Consider the following 27,857-nt stretch of genomic DNA (forward strand, 5'->3'; position numbering starts at 1 on the left):
TCCCAACCATCGGAAGAATCCCCGAGTTCACAACACCCTCAGTCTACGCCGGTGACAGGGATAGTCTCTAATTATACAGACTTTATTAAATCCTTCAAGAAATTTTTTGATGAGCCTGGTTGGCTCGTGTCGGCCTCTTCTGAGATTTTATGTGTACGCCAGGGGTTTCGCACAGATGGACAATATGTTGTTCCGCTTCAAACTATTGCTTCTGAGTTGGAGTGGGATGATGGTGCCGTAAGAGCTTGTTGAAGGATGAGCTTGCTGTTCATGATCTTCCAGAAACATTATCAGAATGAATCTCTCTGTATGTTAAGATTGACATTCATCATAGAGAAAGACAGTCTGCCAGGTGGCAAGAGGATTAGAGCAAGAATCGTCCTGTATCTCCTTCTGTTAGATTAACCTCTCCTACCAAAGACGAGCTGATACAGATAAATAGCACTCGTTTGACTCCAGCAGAACAGTCTCGTTGCATTTGTGATAAACTGCGTCTGCTGTGCTACCTCTGGTCACTTCATTAATACCTGCCCGCAGCAGGAAGTTTTATTTCTGAGACTTTGGTTCAAGAATTAAGGATTCCAGTGGAAGTCATATTCAGGGAGGTACCATTACTTCAGCCACATCTCCAGTTAGACTTCTTATTGGAGCTCTGCATCATGAAGAGATTGAATTTTTTGTATTACCTAATTCTACACATAGGGCAATATTTACTAATATTCGTGTTTGAGTCGGTTTGTGTAGTGTTTAAACTCGTTTTGTATCGGGTGCATTTTCATGCAACTTTTTGAATCCATATACGCAAAGTTACTAAGCATTCGAGTTTATTGTTTTCGTGTTTTCCGATGTCGATGCCAGTCGTTTTTTTCCCCCACATTTACGGCCGTCATTGTCATTTGCGTACGTGTTTTTGTTGGATTTGCTGGTTTTTTCACTAAGTTAAACGCGGCAGGGTTTTTTTCCCAGCGGCCGCATTTTCACTTTAAGTTTCGATTTTCATCCCTGTTCGTGATTGGTTGTGTTTCAGATGGTAGGAGTGTCTGTGCGCAACCATATAAATACGCCCCAAACCGTCCGCACCTCGTGGGTTTAGTTAGTGGTGAGGAGGAGGGAGGTTGTGCTGTGGAGGTAGGTGATTTTGTGGTTTGAAGAGGAGTGTTGGTAGCGATTTCTGAGTGTGGTATTGTGTTTGAAAGTTGTCTTGTCATTCTTGTTGTCTTGTATTTTGTGGTTTTGTCTCATTTTTAGTCCAAGTTATGTTTCTTTTATAGTCCCTTGTCAGTGTTTGTGTGTGTGTGTGTGTGTGTGTGTGTGTGTGTGTGTGTGTGTTGTGTAGTGGTAGTGGAGGAGTGTGTTTTTGTCTTTTGTTTTCCCTGTGTTAACTGTTTACACACACAATTATGTGTGACTCAGAGGTGGAGGGTGTGAGTGAGGGGGAGGAGGTCGGTCAGGTGGAGGAGGTGAGTGTTAGTGAGGTTAGTGAGGTGGAGGAGGTGGGTGAGGTTGCTGCAGCAGCCTCAAGTGACAGTGACAGTCAGAGTGCTCCGCAGCCACGCACCACTACTAAGACTGGGTGGAATGTTAAGTTTAGTTTTGCTGAAAATGTGGCATTGGTGCGTGAGCTGATGAAGTATCAGAGGCAGCTATTTGGCCCTAAGTCCGCCAAGGTGCCAACACGGAGGAAGACGGTGTTGTGGGCGAAAGTAGTTGCTGCTGTCAATAGTGAGGGGGTGGTCAAGCGGACGGAGGACACATGCCGCAAACGGTACTATGACATAAAGCGACGTGTCAAGTCCAAAATGGCCAAGGAGGCCAAGTCGGCTCGGCAAACCGGTTGTGGGCAGCCCTATATTGCAAGATATCTGGAGTATGAGGAGCCCATGCGGAGTGTCATACCTCCTGAAGTTGTCTCTGCAACCCATGTCCGGGATTCAGATAGGCCAAGGAAGAATGGTGAGCATGTTTATTTTTTTTTTTGTATAAATTGTATTTTGTAATCTGTGTCATGTGACGTTGCATATTACTTCCATCTTCAAGTGTGTGTTTGCAAATACATTGTTTTGGGTCATGTGTTAGCTAAAAGCCAATGTAACATCTTACTTTATTGTATGTCATGTGTTTTTCACACAGATATTTAGCATGTGTAGTTTGGACTTGTTGTGTCTCTGATTTGTCCTGCAATAATGTTTTCCTTTTGGGCGTTTTTTTCTTAAAAAAATATGACTATGTTTTATATATAAGTGATCCATGTTTTTTTTTATTAAAATAAGTCTTTGTCATGTTAGAGGCTGGAGTACTGGAAAGTGGTTTGTAAACCACTTACATGTGTAATGTCATCTTTACAGAAGGGGTTTTTTTTAATATAAGTTTTAAAATAAAAATAATTTTGCTTCTATTTGTGCCGTGACACCATACTGCATTTTTTAAAATCTTAACATTTGCTGTTTTTTTTGTGTGGTCATATAGTGGTAATGTGTATTTGGAGTGCCACATCACAGAGCCAATTAGATATTGCATCTGTATTATTTTTAAAAATAATTCAAAATTAATTTGTGTTTTTTCCCCCCAAAAAACCCCATTCCTTTAACTTGTGGCCTATGTCAGTGTCCTGTACATGTTTGCCTGTCTTGATGTTGCCATAGTGCATATTTTTAAATTTTTAATTATTTGTTTTGGTATTTCTGCTCCTTATGTTTTTTTAAAATAAAAACCAAGCATTTCTAAAGGTATAAATCTTTATAAGCATAATGAGTGGATGTATACACAATAGCATGATTTATGCTGTGTTGGTGTTGTTGCGGAGGGATGCCTCGATGTGTGGCTGCAAAACAGCCAAAACCTGTGTGAACATTTTAAAGAACAATAAACTTGAGATTTTAGGACAGAACTGGCCACCGAGAAATTAAAACAAACACAAAACAGAAGAGGTTGTTAGGTATACATCACCTGTGTTAAGATTCTGGAAAATGTTTGCTGTGAGATTCCTATGACATCCCCAGACACAGCCTGAAAGCTGCCAGTAGCCATAAAGTGCAACACAGCCAGGAGTTTGTGCAGGCCTGAGACAGGGCGAGAGCGTGCTGTCTCAGGGTCTAGGCCCAGTTTGACAAGGTCATACAGACGGAAAATGTTGTTACGATTTAGACGGAACATCTGTATGACCTTATCATCGGACAATGCGTTCAAGTTTAAACGCCCCCTAAAAAAACGAGGCCTGCGCAGCCTCCGCGGAACCTGTACAACCTGCTGACCATGTTGAGTTTCTTGGCCCTGGGTACTTACAGGCTGATGTCTGAGTCTGAGGAATCCCACAGCACACAAAAGATCACTGGCCCACAGTCCTGCTGCCATTTCTGAGTGTAGGTGTATTGAAATGGGCCTAACATCCTTTTATAGGCATCCTAATTCAGGTGTGAGTTTTTTTTTTATTTGCAACACATGTAAACACGACTGAAAAAAGCAGGTCTATTTTTTTGCCGCTTTTTTAACGAATCGCAAAAAAATACGACCGCATTTGAGCCCTCAGAGACTAACACCCAAATACGAATGAATAGTGAATTCCCGTATTCTATGAAATAACAGCCGCGTTTGACCGATGGTCTATTCATTCGTATTTCGGGACGTTGTCATTCAAACCATTACGAATAGACCAGACACTGCCGAGATTGGTGCTTAGTGAATTCCCGGATTGGGACTTAGAAAAAAAAACACAAATCGACCAAACTCGGACTTTTAGTAAATACTGGCCATAGTCTGGTTCTGGGATTACCGTGGCTTCAAGCGTATAAACCCACTGTGGATTGGTCCACTACGGTGAAAAATGCAGGATTTCTAGAGGGTGGTTTCCAAATTCAATCCACAATCTCCCACTCTGCGGAACATGGAATACAGTATTAATATTTAACACTGTAGATGGTCTATCTATTGTATCGGCTGTATCAAACATATTAAAATAAAATAAATAAGTGGTCAGAAAAAGGTTAAACATACTATAATAAATAAATACGCAAACATAATAGAACCAGCACTGCACTTTCTAAGCACACATTTTCCTACCTCATGGTAAGGCTCCTGTCTCTTCTTTCTGGCAGCTGCTCTCTCGTCCAGTGCACTGATTGAAGACTCAGAACCACACACACAGCATACTTGGTAGAAGAAGCCGCTACCACTAGGCATGTTTAGCAGCTCTGCTCTATCCCTTAAACTGAATGATGTAGTTGAAGCTCTAGTAATCATGGGGGTCATTCCGAGTTGATCGCTCATTGCCGATTTTCGCAACGGAGCAATTAAAGAAAAAATGCGCATGCGCATGGTACGCAGTGCGCATGCGCCAAGTATTTTAGCACAAAACTTAGTAGATTTAATCACGTCCGAACGAAGAATTTTCATCGTTGAAGTGATCGGAGTGTGATTGACAGGAAGTGGGTGTTTCTGGGTGGAAACTGACAGTTTTCTGGGAGTGTGCGGAAAAACGCAGGCGTGCCAGGATAAAATGCGGGAGTGTCTGGAGAAACGGGGGAGTGGCTGGCCGAACGCAGGGCGTGTTTGTGACGTCAAACCAGGAACGAAACGGGCTGAACTGATCGCAGTGTAGGAGTAAGTCTCGAGCTACTCAGAAACTGCTAAGAATTTTCTATTCGCAATTCTGCTAATCTTTCGTTCGCAATTCTGCTAAACTAAGATACACTCCCAGAGGGTGGTGGACTAGCGTGTGCAATGCTGCTAAAATCTGCTAGCGAGCGAACAACTCGGAATGACCCCCCATATTATATGCCATTGCAATTGCCATCATTTGAGCTGCTTGCCAAGAGTAGGGGGGGTTTCCAGGCAACCGGAAACCCCCCTGCGTTTGCCTATATAACACTATGCATATTTTAGAATGGGGATCTCAGTGTCATCAGAAATGTCTTACATGAGTTGTTCCTCTTCAAACACATCAAGTGATTCCTGAGATTCTTCCTTCTAGTTCAAGCAGTCCATTACCAGAACCTTACAAGGAGTTCCAAGATGTATTTTGTGAACAAGCCGCTGACAAGTTTCCTCCTCATCGCCGGTGGGATTCTGCAATTGATTTGGATCCTGGAAAGTCTCCTCCTCATGGACGAATCTACCCTCTCTCCATCCCTGCAACCACAGCAATGTCTAATTACATCAAAGAAAATCTAGCTAAAGGGTTTATCCACCCCTCTATGTTTCCTGCTGACTAGCGAGGGTTAAACGAGATTACCATCAAGAATCGTTACCCGCTGCCATTGATCTCTGAGATTTTTGATAAAGCCCATGGTGCAACTATATTTTCCAAGCTAGATCTTCGAGGGGCATATAATTTAATTCAGATTCGAGTTGGAGACGAGTGAAAAACCGAGTTTAATATGCGTGATGGCCATTATGAATATCTGGTCATGCTGTTTGGCTTATGTAATGCTCCAGCAATATTTCAGGAATACGTGAATGAGATTTTCAGAGACATCCTATATCAATATGTTGTGGTCTATATAGATGATATCCTAATCTTTTCCAAGGATCTCCAATCCCATCGTCTTCATGTTAAGGAGGTGCTTTCTAATCTTCGTGGTCATCAGTTATATGGGGAAATTTCCAAGTGTCTTTTTGAAAAATCTTCTGTACCTTTCCTCTGCCATATAATTTCGGGAGACTAGCTGCAAATAGATCCAGAGAAACTAAGTGCTATCCAAGATTGGCCCCAACCACATACCTTAAAGACAGTACAAAGGTTTCTTGGTTTTGCCAAATACTGTAGGAGATTTATTCATAATTTTTCCACAGTTGTGGCACTTATCACAGCGCTTACAAAGAAGGGTGCCAATCCAGCTCGCTGGTCTTCTTCCGCTACAACTGCTTTCAGATCTCTAAAACAAGCCTTTTCCTCAGTGCCCATTCTGTGTCAACGAGATCTGGATAAACCATTTTCTGTAGAAGTGGACGCTTCCTCAGTGGGAGTAGGGGCAAGGTTGCTGAGGATGGATGGAATCATCAATGTGGAAAGGGTACAAAGTTTCCAGTGATGGTGATTACAGATCATAAAATTTGATGTATCTGAAAACAGCACCTCATCTTAACCCCAAACAAGCCAGTTGGGCCCTCTTCTTCTCCAGATTCTCTTCCTTCCAGGTGTACTCAGCTGGAAGGCTGACGCTCTGTCACGGTCGTTCCTGCCTCAGGATGAAGAGAAAGAATCACTTAAAGGAGATCCAATTCTAAATCCACTAGTTTTTGCTCATACTCAAATTACTCCAGATCCACCGCCTGGCAAAGTTTTCATTGCTCCTGATTTGAGGAAACAATGATTGACTTGGTAGCATACTTCTTTATTTGCCTGACATTCCGATATTCTCAAGACTTTGAATCTTCTTCAGCGTTCTTTATTGGTGGCCATCCATGAGAGACAAAAGTTTGATTTTTTTATATAATCTGTTTTTATTGAAAGAATTAAGAAGTATATACAGGACATGAGTAAACAGACAGTCATCATGACAAGGAAAAAGAAATAGCAATACTCGACATAGCGAGTAATAAAAAAAAAAATATATACAGTACAGTCCAAATAGTAAGATACGTTGAAATGTACAAACCTAGTGTATAGTTAGCATAACCAAAGGCAGTCACATTGTCATTTGAAATCAAATGTACTTCAATTAGAAGAATAAGGGTGGAATAGAGAAAGGTCTGCTGAAAAGGATGTGAAAAGAAAGATCAAAGGAAAGAAGAAAGAGAATAGTGACCTAGACCAGGGAAAGCTCACTATGGGAGGCTATCATGAGTTTCTTAAGATACATTCACCAAACTCTTGTCTTTTGTTGAAAAAACATAATCTTTATAAATTGATGAAGATTTATAGTCTAGCCAGGGAAACCATATAGCAATAAATTCAGTTTATCTCTTGAGGCCAGAAGGATATCATCCATATTCATATAGAAATTAATTCTAGAAAACCATGTTCTTTGAGTAGGATGGGCAGTGGACCTCCAAAGGGTGGGAATAATCGCATGAGTGGCATTGCTCAGGTGGCGAAGTAAAGACAATTTATAATTCGACAATGACATTGGTGAGTGGTTCAACAGCCAAAAGTCCAGAGTGGTAGGAATAGTAGTCTTAATTATATCTTGGGAGATAACTATTACGGAGTTCCAAAAGGATCTGAGTAAAGAGCAGTCCCACCAAATATACAACAGAGAGCCAATAGCATTTTAACATCTCCAACATTTATCAGACACAGTGGGATACATAGCATGTAAAAGAAAAGGGATGCCTATACCATTGCATTAAAATTTTGTATTGAGTTTCCCTCACTTGTATTCAAGGAATATAGCTTCCTATTCTTTGTCTGAAAGTGAGATATCCAAATCTTTTCCCAAGCTGAGGTATAGGAGCGAGGTTTCTGGGAGGTGAGAGACTGCAATAACTTATATAAGGTGGAAATCATATGGGTTGGGCTACATGTAGCAACACAAAGCCTTTTGAACGGTGTCAGTTCTCTAGACGCTCGAAGGGCCCTTTCACCCGAGTTCTAAAAGTGTCTAATCTGTAGGTATTTTCAAAAATCAGAATGTGGGATTTCTCATTTCATTCTAATATCTGAGAATTGTTTAACTCCTGATGATGTCACCAGCTGGCCGACCCTGAAAAGCCCCTCTACTGCCCATTTATTAAAGTGGGAGAGAGTGAATCCAGGCGTAAATTTCGTACTAGCTTGGAAAGAGGTCAAAGGGCCAAATGCGGAAGAAATATGTGCCCATCGATGTGTCGCCTTCCAGAATGAGAGAGTAGGAGAAATAGTTGGGTGGACAAAAGAAGGCTTAGGGAGCGAGGGGAGCCAAGGACAAATTTCTGAATATTGTTGCATATACAGGGCTTCCAACTCTACCCACTGTTTAGATTCCCAACTCCTAGTCCGGTCAAAAGTTCTATTGAGCAATATTTGCATGGTAGAACGTTTTTATATCTGGCAATTGAAAACCACCACACCGAACAGGTCTCGTAATAACGATACGGTTTATCCAGGGTCTTTTACGAAACCATATTGTCACAATCCTGACTGCATTTCTTATGTTCTGTGACTTACCTCAGCATATTCTGCAAACATGAATCTGCTTCACCTACTAACTGCAGCCTTGATTACTTACTGATTAGCACCTGAGTAGAAATTCCTCTGTGTAATTGCCAAGATCCAGTGTTCAGCAACTGGGCTCTCTGCTCATCACACCCAGCTGGCAGTAAAGTCTGTACATGATGTTCCTGCAAAGGTCTCTCAGCATAATGTGTATAAATGTGTCTATTAATATTGTCTGCTTCCTAGAGTTTGGGTCTACTAGGCCTCACTCCACTTCAGAGCCTAAGCGTGGAGTACTGCAGTGACAAGTCCTGATCACCTGACTGGAGCACAGCCAATCATGTGACTGTCTGAGCTTCCCTGCACCACCTGATTCCATTCAGCCTATCCCAGTTAACCCAGGGATTTATCTTCTAGCCTCAGGCTCTCAGAAATCGTCAGTGCTATGGTTGTCTAACCCAGTGTTGGATGTCTTTGCATTCTGTGGTTATTTCTGCTTGCTGTCTCCAGGTATTCCAGCTCCTGTGATCTTGCTCCACTTAAAGAGACATGCACCAGTGTCCATCCTGTGGTGCCACCTGACTCCAGCGATGTTCCAACATCAACTCCTGTTGTCCTCTGTGTTCCAGTATCAACTCCAGTTATCATTGGTGTCCCAACATTGACCTCTGTTGCCATCGGTGTCCCAACATCGACTCCAGTTACCATCAGTGTTCCAACATCAACCTCTGTTACCATCGGTTCCCAAACATCGGCCTCTGTTACCATTGGTGTTCCAACATCGACCTCTGCTACGATCGGTGTGCTTCCATCGAGCTCTACCATCTGTGCCAGTTCCACTCAGCATCCTCTGCAGTCCGTCCAGCTCTCAGCCTACCTCGGTGCTCTGCCGTCAACTTCCACTTCCAGTGTTTCATCTCCTGGTGTTATGCACACCAGTGCCTGCAGGAATGTACTGGTGTCTGAACTGTTATGCACACCAGTGCCTGCAGGAATGTACTGGGGTTTGAACTGTTATGCACATCAGTGCCTGCAGGAATGTACTGGTGTCTGAACGGATAGGGATGCAAAACAAATGAACTCACAGACAGACTGGGGAATATGACATTACGTACACAGAAGGTGATAGGGTAACAAAAACACAAAGTGAACAGAGAAGCCCAGAGGCTAAGAAACTGGGTGTCTCCCTAGTATTAGTAATGCTCAGATGGAAAAAGCAAGATGTTGTGTTTTAATACGTAGAGAACCCGAAATGCTGTTGCTAAGGGCAACAGCAAAACCCTAAAGGGTTACCAACGGGTGTGGCAGTAAACTCCTTGGTCAGAGATGGAATGATAGACACAAGGAGAGTCTCCACAATCCTAATCCTCACTTGCAGTGCACAGGTTCAGCTTACTGCCACTAAACTGACATCTGAACACCTTGCACAGTGAGACAGGATTTAGGCAGGCAAATCTGAGAATACAGCCGCAAACTTGCTAAGTTCACAGAGTAGCAAAAGAACCCCAGCAAGTTAAACGACTGACTCCAGTCTTACTGCTAGGTCTGGATTGGCAGAGTGTAGTACCAAATCCCCAGGCCTATTTGCAGTAAGCAACAACAAATACAAAGCTACACAGTACTGGCTAACTTTCAGGAACTGACTAACCAACAAAGATTCAGCAGCATCTGCTTAACCTGAGAAGAGGCCTTATATAGCAGGTGCTGTCCACGCCCCACTCAGACCTCACAGACTGTGAGCACAAAAACCAGCACCGGATCCCCTGCCGTGCACAGAGCCTGTAACCACTGCACAGCAAAAGACCCGAACCGGAGTATCAGCTGCGCTCAGGTTACTCTGCTAGCACTTGTCTCCCGGTTGCCTTGACGACGTGGCAGCACAGGGCAGGAGACCCTAACAGTACCCCCCCTCTGACGAGGGGTCAAAGAACCCCTACCACCGGGTTTATCGGGGAACTGCGAGAAGAAAGAGCGTATCAGTCTGGGGGCATGAAGATCACAACTGCGCACCCACGACCGCTCCTCCGGGCCATACCCCTTCCAGTGCACCAAAAATGACAGCCGACCCCGAACCATCTTGGAGTCAAGAATCCTTTCAACAACAAACTCACTCTGGCCACGTATCAGAAGAGGGGAAGGTCTTCCACTGGAAGAAGGATTACTAATCGCCCGTTTTAAAAGGGAAATATGAAATGTTTTATTGATACCCAAAGAACGGGGCAGATCTAACTGAAATGCCACCGGATTGATAACCCTGGTGATCTTATAAGGGCCGATGAACCGGGGGCCTAACTTATGAGATGGCTGTCTCAACTTCAAATTCTTGGTAGACAACCAGACGAAGTCTCCTAATTTGAAGCTGCAGGGTCTTTTCCGCTTATCAAAAACCCTTTTGGTCACTAATGACACAGACACAAGGGCTTTCTTCACTTTTCTCCAAACACCTCTAAGGACCGAAACCACAGAGGAACCACCAGGCGTGGAGTCCAGGGGGTCAAAAGAATTGGCCTTAGGATGATGCCCATACACACAAAGGAAGGGAGAGATCCCTGTAGCAGAGTGAGCCGCGTTGTTATAGGCAAACTCCGCCATGGACAGATGAGCAACCCAGTCAGTCTGACACTTGGAGACATAACACCTGAGGAACTGCTCCAAGGACTGGTTCACCCTTTCAGTCTGCCCATTAGACTGCGGATGGTAGCCTGACGACAAGCTGACAGAAATCTGGAGATCGGAACAAAATGCCCTCCAGAATTTGGCCACAAACTGGGATCCGCGGTCAGAGACCACATCAAGTGGCAACCCGTGGAGACGCACAACATGCAGCATGAATAATTCAGACAGGCGTCTGGCCAATGGCAGCCCAACCAGTGGAACGAAGTGCGCCATCTTCGAAAACCTGTCAACGACAACCCAGATGGCTGTCATCCCCGAGGATTTGGGCAAGTCCACCACAAAATCCATTGAAATGTGGGTCCATGGCTTAGATGGGATAGAGAGTGGATGTAATGGGCCAACAGGAACCCCTCTAGGAGTCTTATTTCGGGCACAGATGTCACATGCCCGAACCCACTGATCCACATCCTTAGCCACCGAGGGCCACCACACCGCCCTAGATAGCAACTCCCGAGTTCTGGCAATACCCGGGTGACCTGCCGACTTCTTGGCATGGAATTCCAGGAACACTCGCTGTCTTAACCTAGGAGGCACAAACAAAAGACCTACCGGAAGGTCTGGAGGAGCCTGCTCCTGTGCTCTAAGGACTAATGATAAGAGGTCCTGGGTAATGCCCACTTTAATACATGATGGGGACACAATGGGCAACGGCTCCTCGGTGGTCTCCTGGATTGGAGCAAAACTCCGCGAGAGCGCATCAGCCTTGATGTTTTTTGACCCAGGGCGATATGTTATCAAAAAATTAAAGCGAGCAAAAAACAAAGCCCATCGTGCCTGCCTGGCATTGAGACGCTTCGCTGACTCTAAATATGCCAAATTCTTATGGTCGGTGAGAATTGAGACCACAAACTTAGCCCCCTCAAGCCAGTGTCTCCACTCCTCGAGTGCATCCTTAATAGCCAACAATTCCCGGTTACCCACGTCATAATTCATCTCGGCAGGCGAAAATTTACGGGAAAAGTAAGCACAGGGATGAAGGCGATTATCAGACACTCCCATCTGAGAGAGCACTGCCCCAATACCCATCTCAGAGGCATCCACCTCCACCACAAAAGGACGCTCTGGATCTGGGTGTCGCAGCACCTTGGCCGATACAAATGCCCTTTTGAGATGGGCAAAAGTCGCTTTAGCCTCACAAGACCAGTGAGCAACATCCGCCCCTTTCTTAGTGAGTGCCACCAAGGGCGCCACTATAGACGAAAATCCAGCGATAAATCGTCTATAAAAATTCGCAAAGCCCAGGAAACGCTGAAGCGCCTTCAAACTAGTGGGCTGCACCCAATCCAGGACTGCCTGTACCTTGGAACCCTCCATTTGGAAACCTTCTGGGGAGATAATATATCCTAGAAATGCGATTTGCTGAACTTCAAATTCGCACTTCTCCAGCTTTGCCCCAAGCCGGTGGTCTCTGAGTTTCTGGAGGACTAAGCGTACATGCTTCCGATGTTCCTCCAGGGAATGGGAGAAGATTAGGATGTCATCTAAGTATACAACTAAGAATCTATCCAAATATTCCCTGAGTACATCATTCATGAAATCCTGGAAGACTGCCGGGGCATTACAGAGCCCAAAAGGCATCACCAAATATTCATAATGCCCAGAGTGGGTATTAAAGGCAGTCTTCCATTCATCCCCCTCTCTTATTCGGATTAGATTGTACGCACCGCGTAGGTCAATCTTAGAAAAAATGGTGGCAGTACGAAGCTGGTCAAACAAGACCGAAATGAGAGGCAGTGGGTATGAGTTTTTAATCGTGATACGGTTCAATTCCCTGAAGTCGATGCAGGGTCGCAACGAACCGTCCTTTTTACCCACGAAGAAGAACCCCGACCCAACTGGAGACTGTGAAGGTCTGATAAATCCCTTAGCCAAGTTCTCCTGAATGTACTCTGCCATAGCCTGAGTCTCAGGACGTGACAGGGAGTACAACCTGCTCTTGGGAAGCTTAGCATTTGGCAACAAATCAATGGCACAGTCATAGGGGCGATGGGGAGGTAGTACCTCTGCAACTTTTTTGAAAAAACACGTCCGCAAAATCTGCATAACACCCTGGCAAACTTAGCTGCGAGAGCCTGACTGGAAGGCTCAAGCAACTCCTGAAACAATCAGTACCCCAACTAAGAATCTCCCCAGAGACCCAGTCAAATTGAGGATTGTGGGCCCTTAACCAGGGTAACCCCAACACCAATGGGGCAAAAGTACAGACAGTCACATAAAAGGACAATTTTTCAGAGTGTGTGGCTCCAATAAACAAAGAAATCTGGCTAGTGCAAGAGGTAATTTTACCTTGGGATAATGGTTCCCCGTTTAACCCACAAATCTCAATTTCCGATGCCAAGGGTACTAAGGGAACAGAGTGTTTCAGGGCGAATTGGCGGTCCATAAAAACCCCGTCGGCCCCACTGTCCACAAAGGCCTCAGTCTTGACAGTTTGACCGAGGATCTTCAAGGTCACCGGAATGATAAAAGTCTTCTTGGGAAATTCTGACTTCTGGCCTGACAGGATATTTCCCATCACCCTCAGGCCCTGAAGTTTTCCGGCTTTTCTGGGCATGATACTACCACATGACCTTTATTCCCACAGTACAAACACAACCCCTGCTGTCTCCTCCGCGTCTTCTCACGCGAGGAGAGGCGGGTAGCCCCAATCTGCATAGGCTCCTCGGAAAATTCCTTAGAGTCTGAGGTTCCCTTGGGAAAGAAGGAAACCTCGGTCTCCCTTTCAAGCCTACGCTCTCTCAGCCGTCTATCCACCCGGATGGATAACTGCATGAGCTGATCCAAGCTATCAGGCAAGGGATATTGTACCAGTTGGTCTTTTATCTGGTTAGAAAGACCTCTTCGGTACTGGTGTCTCAGGGCTGGGTCATTCCACTGGGTATCATGGGCCAACCTCCGAAACTCCGTACAGTAAACCTCAACTGGCCTTCGACCTTGCTTAAGGATCGAAATCTGAGCCTCGGCTGAGGCCGTCTTGTCAGGGTCATCATACAACATGCCCAGGGCCGTAAAAAAAGCATCAACACTTTTAAGCGACGGACAGTCAGGCTGCAACCCATATGCCCAGACCTGTGGGTCTCCTTGTAGCAAGGAAATCACTATGCCCACCCGCTGAATCTCCGACCCAGAAGACTGAGGCCTAAGCCGGAAGTATAGCTTGCAGCTCTCCTTGAAACAAAAGAACTGCGAGCGATCTCCAGAAAAACGATCCGGGAGATTTACTTTCGGCTCCTTAAACCCTGAAGGTGCTGCTGCTGCGGGAGCTCCGCCAGCGGCCTGGGAGGTGTGCATTTTAATGGACAAATCATTAAATTGTCGAGTCAGGACCTGCACCTGATCGACCACCTGTTGCAACGTATTTTGAGGGGTATGCTCCATATTCCCACAAAATTTCAACAGGAGTATTAGGCTGCTGAATATGTTATGCACACCAGTGCCTGCAGGAATGTACTGGTGTCTGAACTGTTATGCACACCAGTGCCTGCAGGAATGTACTGGTGTTTGAACTGTTATGCACACCAGTGCCTGCAGGAATGTACTGGTGTCTGAACGGATAGGGATGCAAAACAAATGAACTCACAGACAGACTGGGGAATATGACATTACGTACACAGAAGGTGATAGGGTAACAAAAACACAAAGTGAACAGAGAAGCCCAGAGGCTAAGAAACTGGGTGTCTCCCTAGTATTAGTAATGCTCAGATGGAAAAAGCAAGATGTTGTGTTTTAATACGTAGAGAACCCGAAATGCTGTTGCTAAGGGCAACAGCAAAACCCTAAAGGGTTACCAACGGGTGTGGCAGTAAACTCCTTGGTCAGAGATGGAATGATAGACACAAGGAGAGTCTCCACAATCCTAATCCTCACTTGCAGTGCACAGGTTCAGTTTACTGCCACTAAACTGACATCTGAACACCTTGCACAGTGAGACAGGATTTAGGCAGGCAAATCTGAGAATACAGCCGCAAACTTGCTAAGTTCACAGAGTAGCAAAAGAACCCCAGCAAGTTAAACGACTGACTCCAGTCTTACTGCTAGGTCTGGATTGGCAGAGTGTAGTACCAAATCCCCAGGCCTATTTGCAGTAAGCAACAACAAATACAAAGCTACACAGTACTGGCTAACTTTCAGGAACTGACTAACCAACAAAGATTCAGCAGCATCTGCTTAACCTGAGAAGAGGCCTTATATAGCAGGTGCTGTCCACGCCCCACTCAGACCTCACAGACTGTGAGCACAAAAACCAGCACCGGATCCCCTGCCGTGCACAGAGCCTGTAACCACTGCACAGCAAAAGACCCGAACCGGAGTATCAGCTGAGCTCAGGTTACTCTGCTAGCACTTGTCTCCCGGTTGCCTTGACGACGTGGCAGCACAGGGCAGGAGACCCTAACATATGGTCAGTATTGGTTCATCTCTTCAGTAAAGTGGTTAGCTGTTTTCTTCTATGGACTTTACCATCATTGTGTCTTTGAAGACTGTACCATATTGATGCCATGCTACGCCTAACAGCATTCTTCATTACCACCATATCTAAGGAACTTTACTTCATTGAGTTCACTGTGATTACTGCCTGCTGAGTACTGTGATATATATCATCTGCCGTTGTGACTACCTGAACTGTGTGTACAATAAAAGAGATTACACTGTTACTCCTCTGTCATTCTGGTCACAACTTTGGGCATCTGTGCTAAGTACCTTGAATGTCCAGGAAGCTCATACACTCTCCAAAGTTTACCTATACATCTGCCCCTATGCCTGAGGCTTCCCCAGGTCAGCCTCAACCCTCAGGTGTGACATTTAGCACTGACCTAATGTATCCAGTCAAGGATCATGCTTCTCCTGCAGGACCGGTCCAATACCTGACAGTACGCCTTGAACATCATGAGGTTGAACAGGTTTGGGTTACCCAGTCTCTGCAAGAACTGTCCAGTCAGCTGAATATTATTCATTCATCATCCCATGGCTCTGAAGTTTCCAGTATGTCAACACAGTTTCCTTTAGCATTATCCCCAGCTGCTGCTCCATCAGTACCTATTGAATGCTTTAGCCTTTCAGTTCAAGACAATGCATCTCCTCACCAGTCAAACATTTCTCTGGTTAACTCCATTTCTGTCCCACGAGTGATTTCCAAGCTTCAAGTTTACAGAATTCATCCAATGCTTCATCACCTGCCTACTTCGATGGAGACCTGGAAAAATACCACGCATTGGTGAATCAATACCTTGCCATCATGGAGTCTAATTTATCATCTGATATTAATCCTGCCAATATTGTAAAATACTGAATCCTGTCCTTTAAAGGTGAAGCTCTAGAATGGGCTAATTCACTTAGTGACGCTGTGATTAAAAAGTTTACTCCAAAGATTTTGAATTCAACTTCTCCTAAGAAAGTTTTTAGATCCATGCTCTCATCCAAACACCATTAGTTTACTCTAAAAGAGGCTCCATGTCTTTCTTTTGGGAATAATTCTAAAGTTCTTACTCATTGGATTCAGGATGTTTTGGCTGCCTTGCCAGAAGTTGAGAACAATTTACAAATTACACATGACACTTGTCTTCAGGTATCTGATTCAAGTGAACTCTCCGACATTTTTCTAAAAGACATTCCTTTTGAGGGGATGACCTCCTCTGTCCATCATTCCCGGTCCTCACGGTTCCCTGTGGTTCATAAATTTGAATATTTAAAAACTCTCAATCAACTGTTGAAACAGTTACAGGACCTTCTCTCTATTATCCTCCCGATTATTTAGGAATGTCTTAATGATACTCCTGAAATCTCTGCTTCCATCTCCATGAAAGCCTTCCCTCAGTCTGCTGAGACAAAAGACACGACAGCTGCCAATCTCCCTAGGACTAAGTACTTCCCTCTTCCACCAAGTAAAGATAAGTTCTGGGGTAATCTGCGGCCTAGACTTTCTGCAGAGGAATGCAGGCATTTCATGCAGTTTCAACTCTGTTTCTACTGCGGGGGTTTTAATCACTTTATTAAAAACTGTTCTCTCCGTAAGCAAATGAAGTGTGTTAGATCTCCACATAACGGCATTCGTAATTACATACCTTCCTATGTGGACTCTTCTGCACCCTCTGATTCAGTCAAGAACATTAAGAAGGTCGATCAAAGAAAAACCCAAGTCTACGATTGGGGTCCTGTGACTAAGAGCCCCATTTCCAATTTTGGGAACCAAATGAGATTAAATAAAACTTTCATCACCAAAGAGATGTAAAATCCTGCAGCCCCAAATGAGGCATCCGTTTCCATGACCCCAGGAGGGTATCCGATGTTCAGGCTCTAAAAGTGGCCTATGAGTCTACTACCCAAAGAGGAATTTCTTATCTGTTAACCTCAGTAGGGGTGCTGGAATTATCAACCCTAAGAGAAGTGTCTGATTCGTCAACCCCAGGGGGGTCTCCAGACTGTCAGCCTCAAGGGAAGTATCCTTGGACAAGATCCCAGGTGGAGTTCTTAGGGCCACAGATACAGACATGGACTCTTGTTTGTTGCCTTATGATAATGTTACCATGTTGACAGCCAGCATGGTCCAGGTCCAGGATGGACTAACTGAACACCTTGATTCCACTCTTTCCAGTTTTAACCGGATTCTGTTTCCTTCTGTTCCAGCTGATTCAAACCTCTCCGGGTTTACGTGTTTATACAAAGGCTCCTCTGGTTCCAGTCAATTCAAATATCTCTGGTCCCAGTCTGGTCCTATCTGTCCGTCAGTAGACTCCTTCAGTTCTAGCTGATTCAACTGTCACCAGGCTCAATACAGGTCTATCCGTCTGTCTGAAGACTCCTTCGGTTCCAACCGATTCAGATATCTCTGGACCCAACCTGGTTCCACCCGTAGGTCTAAAGACTCCTTTGGTTCCAGCCGATTCAAATAACTCTGGCCCAATCCGGTTCTATTCGTAGGACCAAAGACTCTTTTGGTCCCAGACGATTCAAGTATCTCTGGACCCAATCCGGTTCCATCCGTAGGTCCAAAGACTCAGCCGGTTCAAGCCAGTTCAAGCTCCTCTGGACTCAATCTGGTTCCATCCGTTTGGCCATTACAGTCCCCTCTGGTTCCAGACAGTTCAAGTTCATAAGGATTTAATCTGGATCCTTCCGTTTGTTCAGGTAAAGAACTTATGCCAGCTTGTCCCTATAACGGACTTCTATCTTCTAGTCTCAAGAATAGACTTCAGTCTATCTCTCTGTCAACTCTCTCATCAACAAGTCCAGGGTCTGCAGCTTCGGCAGCCTCAACTTCTGATGGGAATGCGGAAATTTCCAGCTTCCAATCTAATTCAAGAGGCTAAGTCTTTGTCTACTGATCAGTCTGCTAAGTGTTCATCTGAAGTTCCTCCATCTGTTTTCTTTGAGGGAGTTTGAATCCAATTTCATGCTTTAGCACGTCGATACCTTTCTGATATTGAGTCAAAATCAAATGATAGTATCACTCCAGCTAATACAATCAAGTACTTCCTTCAAGCTTTTAGGGGCAAAACTTTGAAGTGGACTACTCATCTTAATGACTCCAAAGATCTGACGCTAACTGATCTCTCTGCTTTTATTAAAGCCGTTCAACAAGAATTTGCTCCAAAGACTGACTGTCAAATCCGTCCATTGCGAACGCATCTGCAGCATCATTCCCTGTGCAACAAATCCATCCATTGCGAATGCATCCGCAGCATCATTACCTGTGCAAAACCAAGGTATCAAAGACCCCCAAGTTGTCAAGGAAAGAAATACTGCAAAATCAGTTCAAGAACAATGATCTGCTGACTTAAGACTTGGCTACGTTTCCTTTGATTCTGCTTCTGGTTCCTCATGTAGTTCAACATTTATTGAAGCGCATTTTGGCATAGAATTTCTGTCCGTTAATGTAAATGTTCTCATGCTCACTGACGACTCAAGCTACATTATGGGTGGAACTATTCTTCCTAGCCATGTCTTATCCCAGGAAGACAATTCTATTTACAGTGATGGTCAATGGTCCACTTGTTTGGATGACAAAAGTCTGGCTTCTGAAGAAGAAGATTGGGAAGACTTCTAGGAATCCAGTTTGAGTTCATCTAGATTTCATTTCTTCAGTTTCCGTATGTAAATTCTTCAAGAATTTCCTAAGTTTCAAGATGGGTGTTCAGAGTCCACTCATGAAGAGGAGGGTACTGTCACAATCCTGACTGAATTTCATATGTTCTGTGACTTACTTAAGCATATTCTGCAAACATGCATCTGCTTCACATACTAACTGCAGTCTTGATTACTTACTGATTAGCACCTGAGTAGAAATTCCTCTGTGTGAGTAATTGCCAAGATCCAGTGTTCAGCAACTGGGCTCTCTGTTCATCACACCCAGCTGGCAGTAAAGTTGGTACATGCTGTTCCTGCATAACTGTCAAGGCCAACTGTTTTTGTGAATCCGTTAACCCTGGACCAACCGAAGGTGTAGGTGCTGGAGTATGGTGAAAACAGGGAGGACAAAGAAAGTTTTGTTTCATATATTTATTAAAAGACAACGATTCCAATAATGGGGTAAATTTACTAAGATTCGTAATTTCCGAAAAAAGGTCAAAGTTCAATCACGAATGACATCGACAGTGTAAAACTGCAACTTTTTGAATTGATTACGATGGATTTACTAAGCTGTCGTATTCGTGTTTTTCTTTTCTTCCGATGTCGATGTCATTCGTTTTTTTTTTACCTAATTTTACGGCAGTGATTAGCAAAACACTGCCGTTTTTTTTTACAATCAATCTCGGCCGGATCTGTGTGATCCGTGCTGGGGTTCTTTTATTTTTTTATTTTTAATTAAACAATGTAAAATCCCCCAAAAAAATGCGTGGGGTCCCCCCTCCTAAGCATAACCAGCCTCGGGCTCTTTGAGCCGATCCTGGTTGCAGAAATATGGGGGAAAAAATGACAGGGGTTCCCCCATATTTAAGCAACCAGCATCGGGCTCTGCGCCTGGTCCTGGTCCCAAAAATACGGGGGACAAAAAGAGTAGGGGTCCCCCGTATTTTTAAAACCAGCACCGGGCTCCACTAGCTGGACAGATAATGCCACAGCCGGGGGTCACTTTTATACAGCGCCCTGCGGCCGTGGCATCAAAAATCCAACTAGTCACCCCTGGCCGGGGTACCCTGGGGGAGTGGGAACCCCTTCAATCAAGGGGTCCCCCCCCCCCAGCCACCCAAGGGCCAGGGGTGAAGCCCGAGGCTGTCCCCCCCCATCCAATGGGCTGCGGATGGGAGGGCTGATAGCCTTTGTTGTAAAATAAAAGATATTGTTTTTAGTAGCAGTACTACAAGTCCCAGCAAGCCTCCCCCGCATGCTGGTACTTGGAGAACCACAAGTACCAGCATGCGGCGGAAAAACGGGCCCGCTGGTACCTGTAGTACTACCACTAAAAAAATACCCAAAAAAACACAAGACACACACACCGTGAAAGTATAATTTTATTACATACATACACACATACATACATACTTACCTTATGTTCCCACGCAGGTCGGTCCTCTTCTCCAGTAGAATCCAAGGGGTACCTGTTGAATAAATTCTACTCACGAGATCCAGGGGTCCAGGCTCCTCGGCAAATCCAGGGATAATCCACGTACTTGAATAAAACAAAAAAACGGTTGCCCGACCACGAACTGAAAGGTGACCCATGTTTGCACATGGGTCACCTTCCCACGAATGCCAGAAACACACTTTGCCTTCTGGCTAAGTGGGTTTCTTCAGCCAATCAGGGAGTGCCACGTTGTAGCACTCTCCTGATCAGCTGTGTGGTCCTGTCCTCACTGACAGGCGGCACACGGCAGTGTTACAATGTAGCGCCTATGCGCTACATTGTAACCAATGATGGGAACTTTCTGCTCAGCGGTGACGTCACTTTAGGTCAACCGCAGGGCAGAAAGTTCCCATCATTGGTTACAATGTAGCGCATAGGCGCTACATTGTAACACTGCCGTGTGCCGCCTGTCAGTGAGGACAGCAGCACACAGCTGATCAGGAGAGTGCTACAACGTGGCGCTCCCTGATTGGCTGAAGAAACCCACTTAGCCAGAAGGCAAAGTGTGTTTCTGGCATTCGTGGGAAGGTGACCCATGTGCAAACATGGGTCACCTTTCAGTTCGTGGTCGGGCAACCGTTTTTTTGTTTTATTCAAGTACGTGGATTATCCCTGGATTTGCCGAGGAGCCTGGACCCCTGGATCTCGTGAGTAGAATTTATTCAACAGGTACCCCTTGGATTCTACTGGAGAAGAGGACCGACCTGCGTGGGAACATAAGGTAAGTATGTATGTATGTGTGTATGTATGTAATAAAATTATACTTTCACGGTGTGTGTGTCTTGTGTTTTTTTGGGTATTTTTTTAGTGGTAGTACTACAGGTACCAGCGGGCCCGTTTTTCCGCCACATGCTGGTACTTGTGGTTCTCCAAGTACCAGCATGCGGGGGAGGCTTGCTGGGACTTGTAGTACTGCTACTAAAAACAATATCTTTTATTTTACAACAAAGGCTATCAGCCCTCCCATCCGCAGCCCATTGGATGGGGGGGGACAGCCTCGGGCTTCACCCCTGGCCCTTGGGTGGCTGGGGGGGGGGGGACCCCTTGATTGAAGGGGTTCCCACTCCCCCAGGGTACCCCGGCCAGGGGTGACTAGTTGGATTTTTGATGCCACGGCCGCAGGGCGCTGTATAAAAGTGACCCCCGGCTGTGGCATTATCTGTCCAGCTAGTGGAGCCCGGTGCTGGTTTTAAAAATACGGGGGACCCCTACTCTTTTTGTCCCCCGTATTTTTGGGACCAGGACCAGGCGCAGAGCCCGATGCTGGTTGCTTAAATATGGGGGAACCCCTGTCATTTTTTTCACCATATTTCTGCAACCAGGATCGGCTCAAAGAGCCCGAGGCTGGTTATGCTTAGGAGGGGGGACCCCACGCAATTTTTTTTAAAAAAATAAGCACTTTCCCACCCCTTCCCACTGATATACATGCACGGATCTCATGGATCCGTGCATGCCTATCCAATCACGAATTAAAAAAAAAGTTCTGTTTTTTTTTAGCACTTTTTTACGAGTTGAAATTTTTCACGGCAGTGTTTGTTCTTTTTTGGCTTTGCACTTCTTAGTAAATGACCGAGATTCATACTTAAACAGCCGCGTTTTGACCGATGGTGTATTCATTCGTAATTTTTTACCTGAACTTGCAAAAAATTACGAATGCCCTCATCACTGCCGTGATTAGTGTTTAGTAAATGACCGAGATTAACCGAGATGACACTTTGAAGAAAAAACGGCATCTCGGTCAAAATCGGGAGCTTAGTAAATATACCCCCATGAGTTAAATGACAGTCATTAGTCACCGTATGTAAACTGACGTACTGCAAAGCATGGCATAATGATAAGCAGGAACAGTATTAAAGATGCATTGAAGAAATGTTCATACAACTGAGTTTAAACAGGCTTGAGAATTAATGAAAGAATTGTACAAATGAAGCAATGATTGGTGCCAAAGTGTTAACTGGATATTGTAGACAAAAATGAATAACTGTAGAGACTTGTACTGAAGCTTAAAGGTTAAACTGGAAGGCTGTGAAGAATTGTCCTTGATTGAAGCAACAATGAAGATACAATACTGAATGGAAAACATGCAAGTTATGAAGATAATACTTGAAGCACTGTGAAGCTGCAGCAGACTACAATGGTGAAGAATGAGTTAAACTGGATGATGAGAGAACGAGAACCAGGATGAAGTGGAAACCCCCACAGACTGTGTGATTATAGCAGGCAGTCACAGAACAAACAGGGTAACCTCTCACAGGAGTCCAGGAATCCACTTGTTGCCACTTGGAGAGCGATTAACTGACAGCACAGCAGGGAGCTGGTGGATGTCTTGCGGTGAAGGCTGCAGACAGACCCCTGGGAGCGGAGGCGATATCAGAACCACTGGAACCACACAGGATATCATGGAGAGAGCACATAGCTAGGGCATAGAGTAGATACAACAAAGCACTGGCTCAAAGTAACATAATCCCAGCCTACTTAAAGACAGCACAAGCACGGGATTGGCTAACACTTACCCACAGGTGCACTCAGGTGCTCATTTGGTCTCCAACATGGACGCCTCCTATACTGCAGACACACAACGGCGCCTTCGACCATTCGGTCCCCGCACTCCCAGCTCCCAGAACCTGCATCACCTCTGCTGCTGACCACACCGTGTCCCCACACAGCTGCACAGCACCGCAAGCAACCGCGCCGGTAACAGACGGACCCCAGAGCCCACAGTGGTGAGTGATCGGTTTGTGACAATAACTCTCTCAGCATAATGTGTATAAATTCTAAGTGTGTCTATTAATATTGTCTGCTTCCTAGTGTTTGGGCCTACTAGGCCTCACTCCTCATCAGAGCCTAAGCCTGGAGTACTGCTGTGACAAGTCCTGATCACCTGACTGCAGCACAGCCAATCATGTGACTGTCTGAGCTTCCCTGCACCACCTGATTCCACTCAGCCTATCCCAGTTAACCCAGGGGTTTATCTGCCAGCCTCTGGCTTTCAGAAATCGTCAGTGCTATGGTTACCTAACCCAGTGTTGGATGTCTCTGCATTCTGTGGTTATTTCTGCTTGCTGTCTCCAGGTATTCCAGCTCCTGTGATCTTGCTCCACTTAAAGAGACCTGCACCAGTTTCCATCCTGATGTGCTGCCTGACTCCAGCGGTGTTCCAACATCGGCTCCTGGTGTCCTCTGTGTTCCATCATCGACTCCAGTTATCACTGGTCTCCCAACATCAACCTCTGTTACAATCGGTGTCCCAACATCAACTCCAGTTACCATCAGTGTCCCAACATCAACCTCTATTACCATCAGTGTCCCAATATCGACTCCAGTTACCATCAGTGTTCCAACATCTATCTCTGTTACCATCGGTGTTCCAACTAGTGATGAGCACCGGAAATTTTTCGGGTTTTGGGTTCGGTTCCGCGGCCGTGTTTTGGGTTCGAACGCGTTTTGGCAAAACCTCACCGAATTTTTTTTGTCGGATTCGGGTGTGTTTTGGATTCGGGTGTTTTTTTCAAAAAACCCTAAAAAACAGCTTAAATCATAGAATTTGGGGGTCATTTTGATCCCAAAGTATTATTAACCTCAATAACCATAATTTCCACTCATTTTCAGTCTATTCTGAACACCTCACACCTCACAATATTATTTTTAGTCCTAAAATTTGCACCGAGGTCGCTGGATGGCTAAGCTAAGCGACCCAAGTGGCCGACACAAACACCTGGCCCATCTAGGAGTGGCACTGCAGTGTCACGCAGGATGGCCCTTCCAAAAAACACTCCCCAAACAGCACATGACGCAAAGAAAAAAAGAGGCGCAATGAGGTAGCTGTGTGAGTAAGCTAAGCGACCCTAGTGGCCGACACAAACACCTGGCCCATCTAGGAGTGGCACTGCAGTGTCACGCAGGATGGCCCTTCCAAAAAACACTCCCCAAACAGCACATGACGCAAAGAAAAAAAGAGGCGCAATTAGGTAGCTGTGTGAGTAAGCTAAGCGACCCTAGTGGCCAACACAAACACCTGGCCCATCTAGGAGTGGCACTGCAGTGTCACGCAGGATGGCCCTTCCAAAAAACACTCCCCAAACAGCACATGACGCAAAGAAAAAAAGAGGCGCAATGAGGTAGCTGTGTGAGTAAGCTAAGCGACCCTAGTGGCCGACACAAACACCTGGCCCATCTAGGAGTGGCACTGCAGTGTCACGCAGGATGGCCCTTCCAAAAAACACTCCCCAAACAGCACATGACGCAAAGAAAAAAAGAGGCGCAATGAGGTAGCTGTGTGATTAAGCTAAGCGACCCTAGTGGCCGACACAAACACCTGGCCCATCTAGGAGTGGCACTGCAGTGTCACGCAGGATGGCCCTTCCAAAAAACACTCCCCAAACAGCACATGACGCAAAGAAAAAAAGAGGCGCAATGAGGTAGCTGTGTGAGTAAGCTAAGCGACCCAAGTGGCCGACACAAACACCTGGCCCATCTAGGAGTGGCACGCAGGATGGCCCTTCCAAAAAACACCCCCCAAACAGCACATGACGCAAAGAAAAATGAAAGAAAAAAGAGGTGCAAGATGGAATTGTCCTTGGGCCCTCCCACCCACCCTTATGTTGTATAAACAGGACATGCACACTTTAACCAACCCATCATTTCAGTGACAGGGTCTGCCACACGACTGTGACTGAAATGACGGGTTGGTTTGGACCCCACCAAAAAAGAAGCAATTAATCTCTCCTTGCACAAACTGGCTCTACAGAGGCAAGATGTCCACCTCATCATCATCCTCCGATATATCACCGTGTACATCCTCCTCCTCACAGATTATCAATTCGTCCCCACTGGAATCCACCATCTCAGCTCCCTGTGTACTACTTTGTGGAGGCAATTGCTGCTGGTCAATGTCTCCACGGAGGAATTGATTATAATTCATTTTAATGAACATCATCTTCTCCACATTTTCTGGATGTAACCTCGTACGCCGATTGCTGACAAGGTGAGCGGCGGCACTAAACACTCTTTCGGAGTACACACTTGTGGGAGGGCAACTTAGGTAGAATAAAGCCAGTTTGTGCAAGGGCCTCCAAATTGCCTCTTTTTCCTGCCAGTATAAGTACGGACTGTCTGACGTGCCTACTTGGATGCGGTCACTCATATAATCCTCCACCATTCTTTCAATGGGGAGAGAATCATATGCAGTGACAGTAGACGACATGTCCGTAATCGTTGTCAGGTCCTTCAGTCCGGACCAGATGTCAGCATCATTAGTCGCGCCAGACTGCCCTGCATCACCGCCAGCGGGTGGGCTCGGAATTCTGAGCCTTTTCCTCGCACCCCCAGTTGCGGGAGAATGTGAAGGAGGAGATGTTGACAGGTCGCGTTCCGCTTGACTTGACAATTTTGTCACCAGCAGTTCTTTGAACCCCAGCAGACTTGTGTCTGCCGGAAAGAGAGATCCAAGGTAGGTTTTAAATCTAGGATCGAGCACGGTGGCCAAAATGTAGTGCTCTGATTTCAACAGATTGACCACCCGTGAATCCTTGTTAAGCGAATTAAGGGCTCCATCCACAAGTCCCACATGCCTAGCGGAATCGCTCTGTGTTAGCTCCTCCTTCAATGTCTCCAGCTTCTTCTGCAAAAGCCTGATGAGGGGAATGACCTGACTCAGGCTGGCAGTGTCTGAACTGACTTCACGTGTGGCAAGTTCAAAAGGTTGCAGAACCTTGCACAACGTTGAAATCATTCTTCACTGCGCTTGAGACAGGTGCATTCCACCTCCTATATCGTGCTCAGTTGTATAGGCTTGAATGGCCTTTGTCACGATCCGGGTATCTGGACGCCATTTCTTACCTATCAGATGCCTCCTAAGGCTGGCTCAGCGCTCCAGGACCGGATCCCATCTGTTATCCTGATGTGCACATTCCCGCATCCTCTCCTGTCTCTCTGGACGCAGTCACAGTAACGCCTTATACATCTGGCATGGCGTCTCCCGCGGCCTCCGCCGCCGTCCCTGAGCTTCTGCATTCAGAGTGGCGATTACGTCAGCCGCGGCCTCCGCTGTGTCCGCGTGGTCGGATGTGCATCTGTCAGCCTGGCGTCTCCTGTCTCCGGTGGCCGGCGCCGCCATTACTGTTTTCCAGACCACATGGATTACAATCCAAACTTCCCTCCAAGTGTCTGCATGGGCGCAGCCATCTTGGATTCTGTCAGCTGATCATTCCTACCAATCCGTTGTAAGTATTATTAATTTGCATAATTGCCTAGCCAATGCCTTCCTTGCTGCAGGTATAAATAGGTTGTGCCTGAGCAAGGAAGGCGTCAGTGCTTTGGTTGTCAAACCTAGTTCCAGTTTGTCTCTCTTCTGTGAATGTCTTCCAGGTTCCAGCTCCTGTCTCCAGACTTCTGCTATAGAGACCCGCACCAGCATTCCATCTGCGGTGTAGCCTGACTCTCCGATCCATTCTGGACTCACCTGTTTCCAGCTACAACATCACCTGCTTCCAGCTCAGCTTCCAGCAGTGTACAGCTTCTCTTAAAGGGCCGGTGTCCTTTCTGCAGTTTACCACTCTCCACCGGTATTATTATTTCTCCGCTCTCAAATTCTACATTTCATCTATATTGCATCGCTCTCCAGCTTTATTTATTATTTAACTGGTTCCAGCCAGTATCCACTCCGTGCCAACACCTGTCTGGTTCTAACCAGTACCCACAGCAGCATTTTATCTACAGCAGTCCAGCTTTCCATGGAACACCAGCTGGTACGACCCTGGGCTTTCCTCATTGCTACAGTTGAGCCTGGTAAGGACTTTCCAACTTGCAGATAATAAGAACTGTCTCATACCACCAGAGCTCTGTGGCCCCTGCCACCCTGTAGTACCCAGGAACTGTATTATTATTTCTCTGCTGATTTTTATGTTACTTTTTACTGCTACTGTGATGCATGGAGTTTGTCATAAATAAATATCATTGACTTTTACTCAAGTTGTCGTGGTCACGCCTTCGGGCGGTTTCTCTTCATGTTACTTACATGTCCAGGGGTCTGATACAACCTCCCAGGTTCCGGTACATCTCAGCCCCTACAACTGAGGCTGCCTTCCGTCAGCTCAGGCCCTCAGTTGTGACAGCCTTTTGCTGCTCCTCCAACCTCTGAAGCATATAGAGGGTTGAATTCCACCTCGTTACCACTTCTTGCTTCAGATGATGGCAGGGCAGGTTCAGGCGTTTTTGGTGGTGCTCCAGTCTTCTGTACGTGGTGCCTGTACGCCGAAAGTGTCCCGCAATTCTTCTGGCCACCGACAGCATCTCTTGCACGCCCCTCTCGTTTTTTAAATAATTCTGCACCACCAAATTCAAGGTATGTGCAAAACATGGGACGTGCTGGAATTTGCCCATATTTAATGCACACACAATATTGCTGGCGTTGTCCGATGCCACAAATCCACAGGAGAGTCCAATTGGGGTAAGCCATTCTGCGATGATCTTCCTCAGTTGCCGTAAGAGGTTTTTAGCTGTGTGCGTATTCTGGAAAGCGGTGATACAAAGCGTAGCCTGCCTAGGAAAGAG

Source organism: Pseudophryne corroboree, chromosome 6 (assembly GCF_028390025.1).
Source record: "Pseudophryne corroboree isolate aPseCor3 chromosome 6, aPseCor3.hap2, whole genome shotgun sequence".
NCBI classification, from domain to species: Eukaryota; Metazoa; Chordata; class Amphibia; order Anura; family Myobatrachidae; genus Pseudophryne; species Pseudophryne corroboree.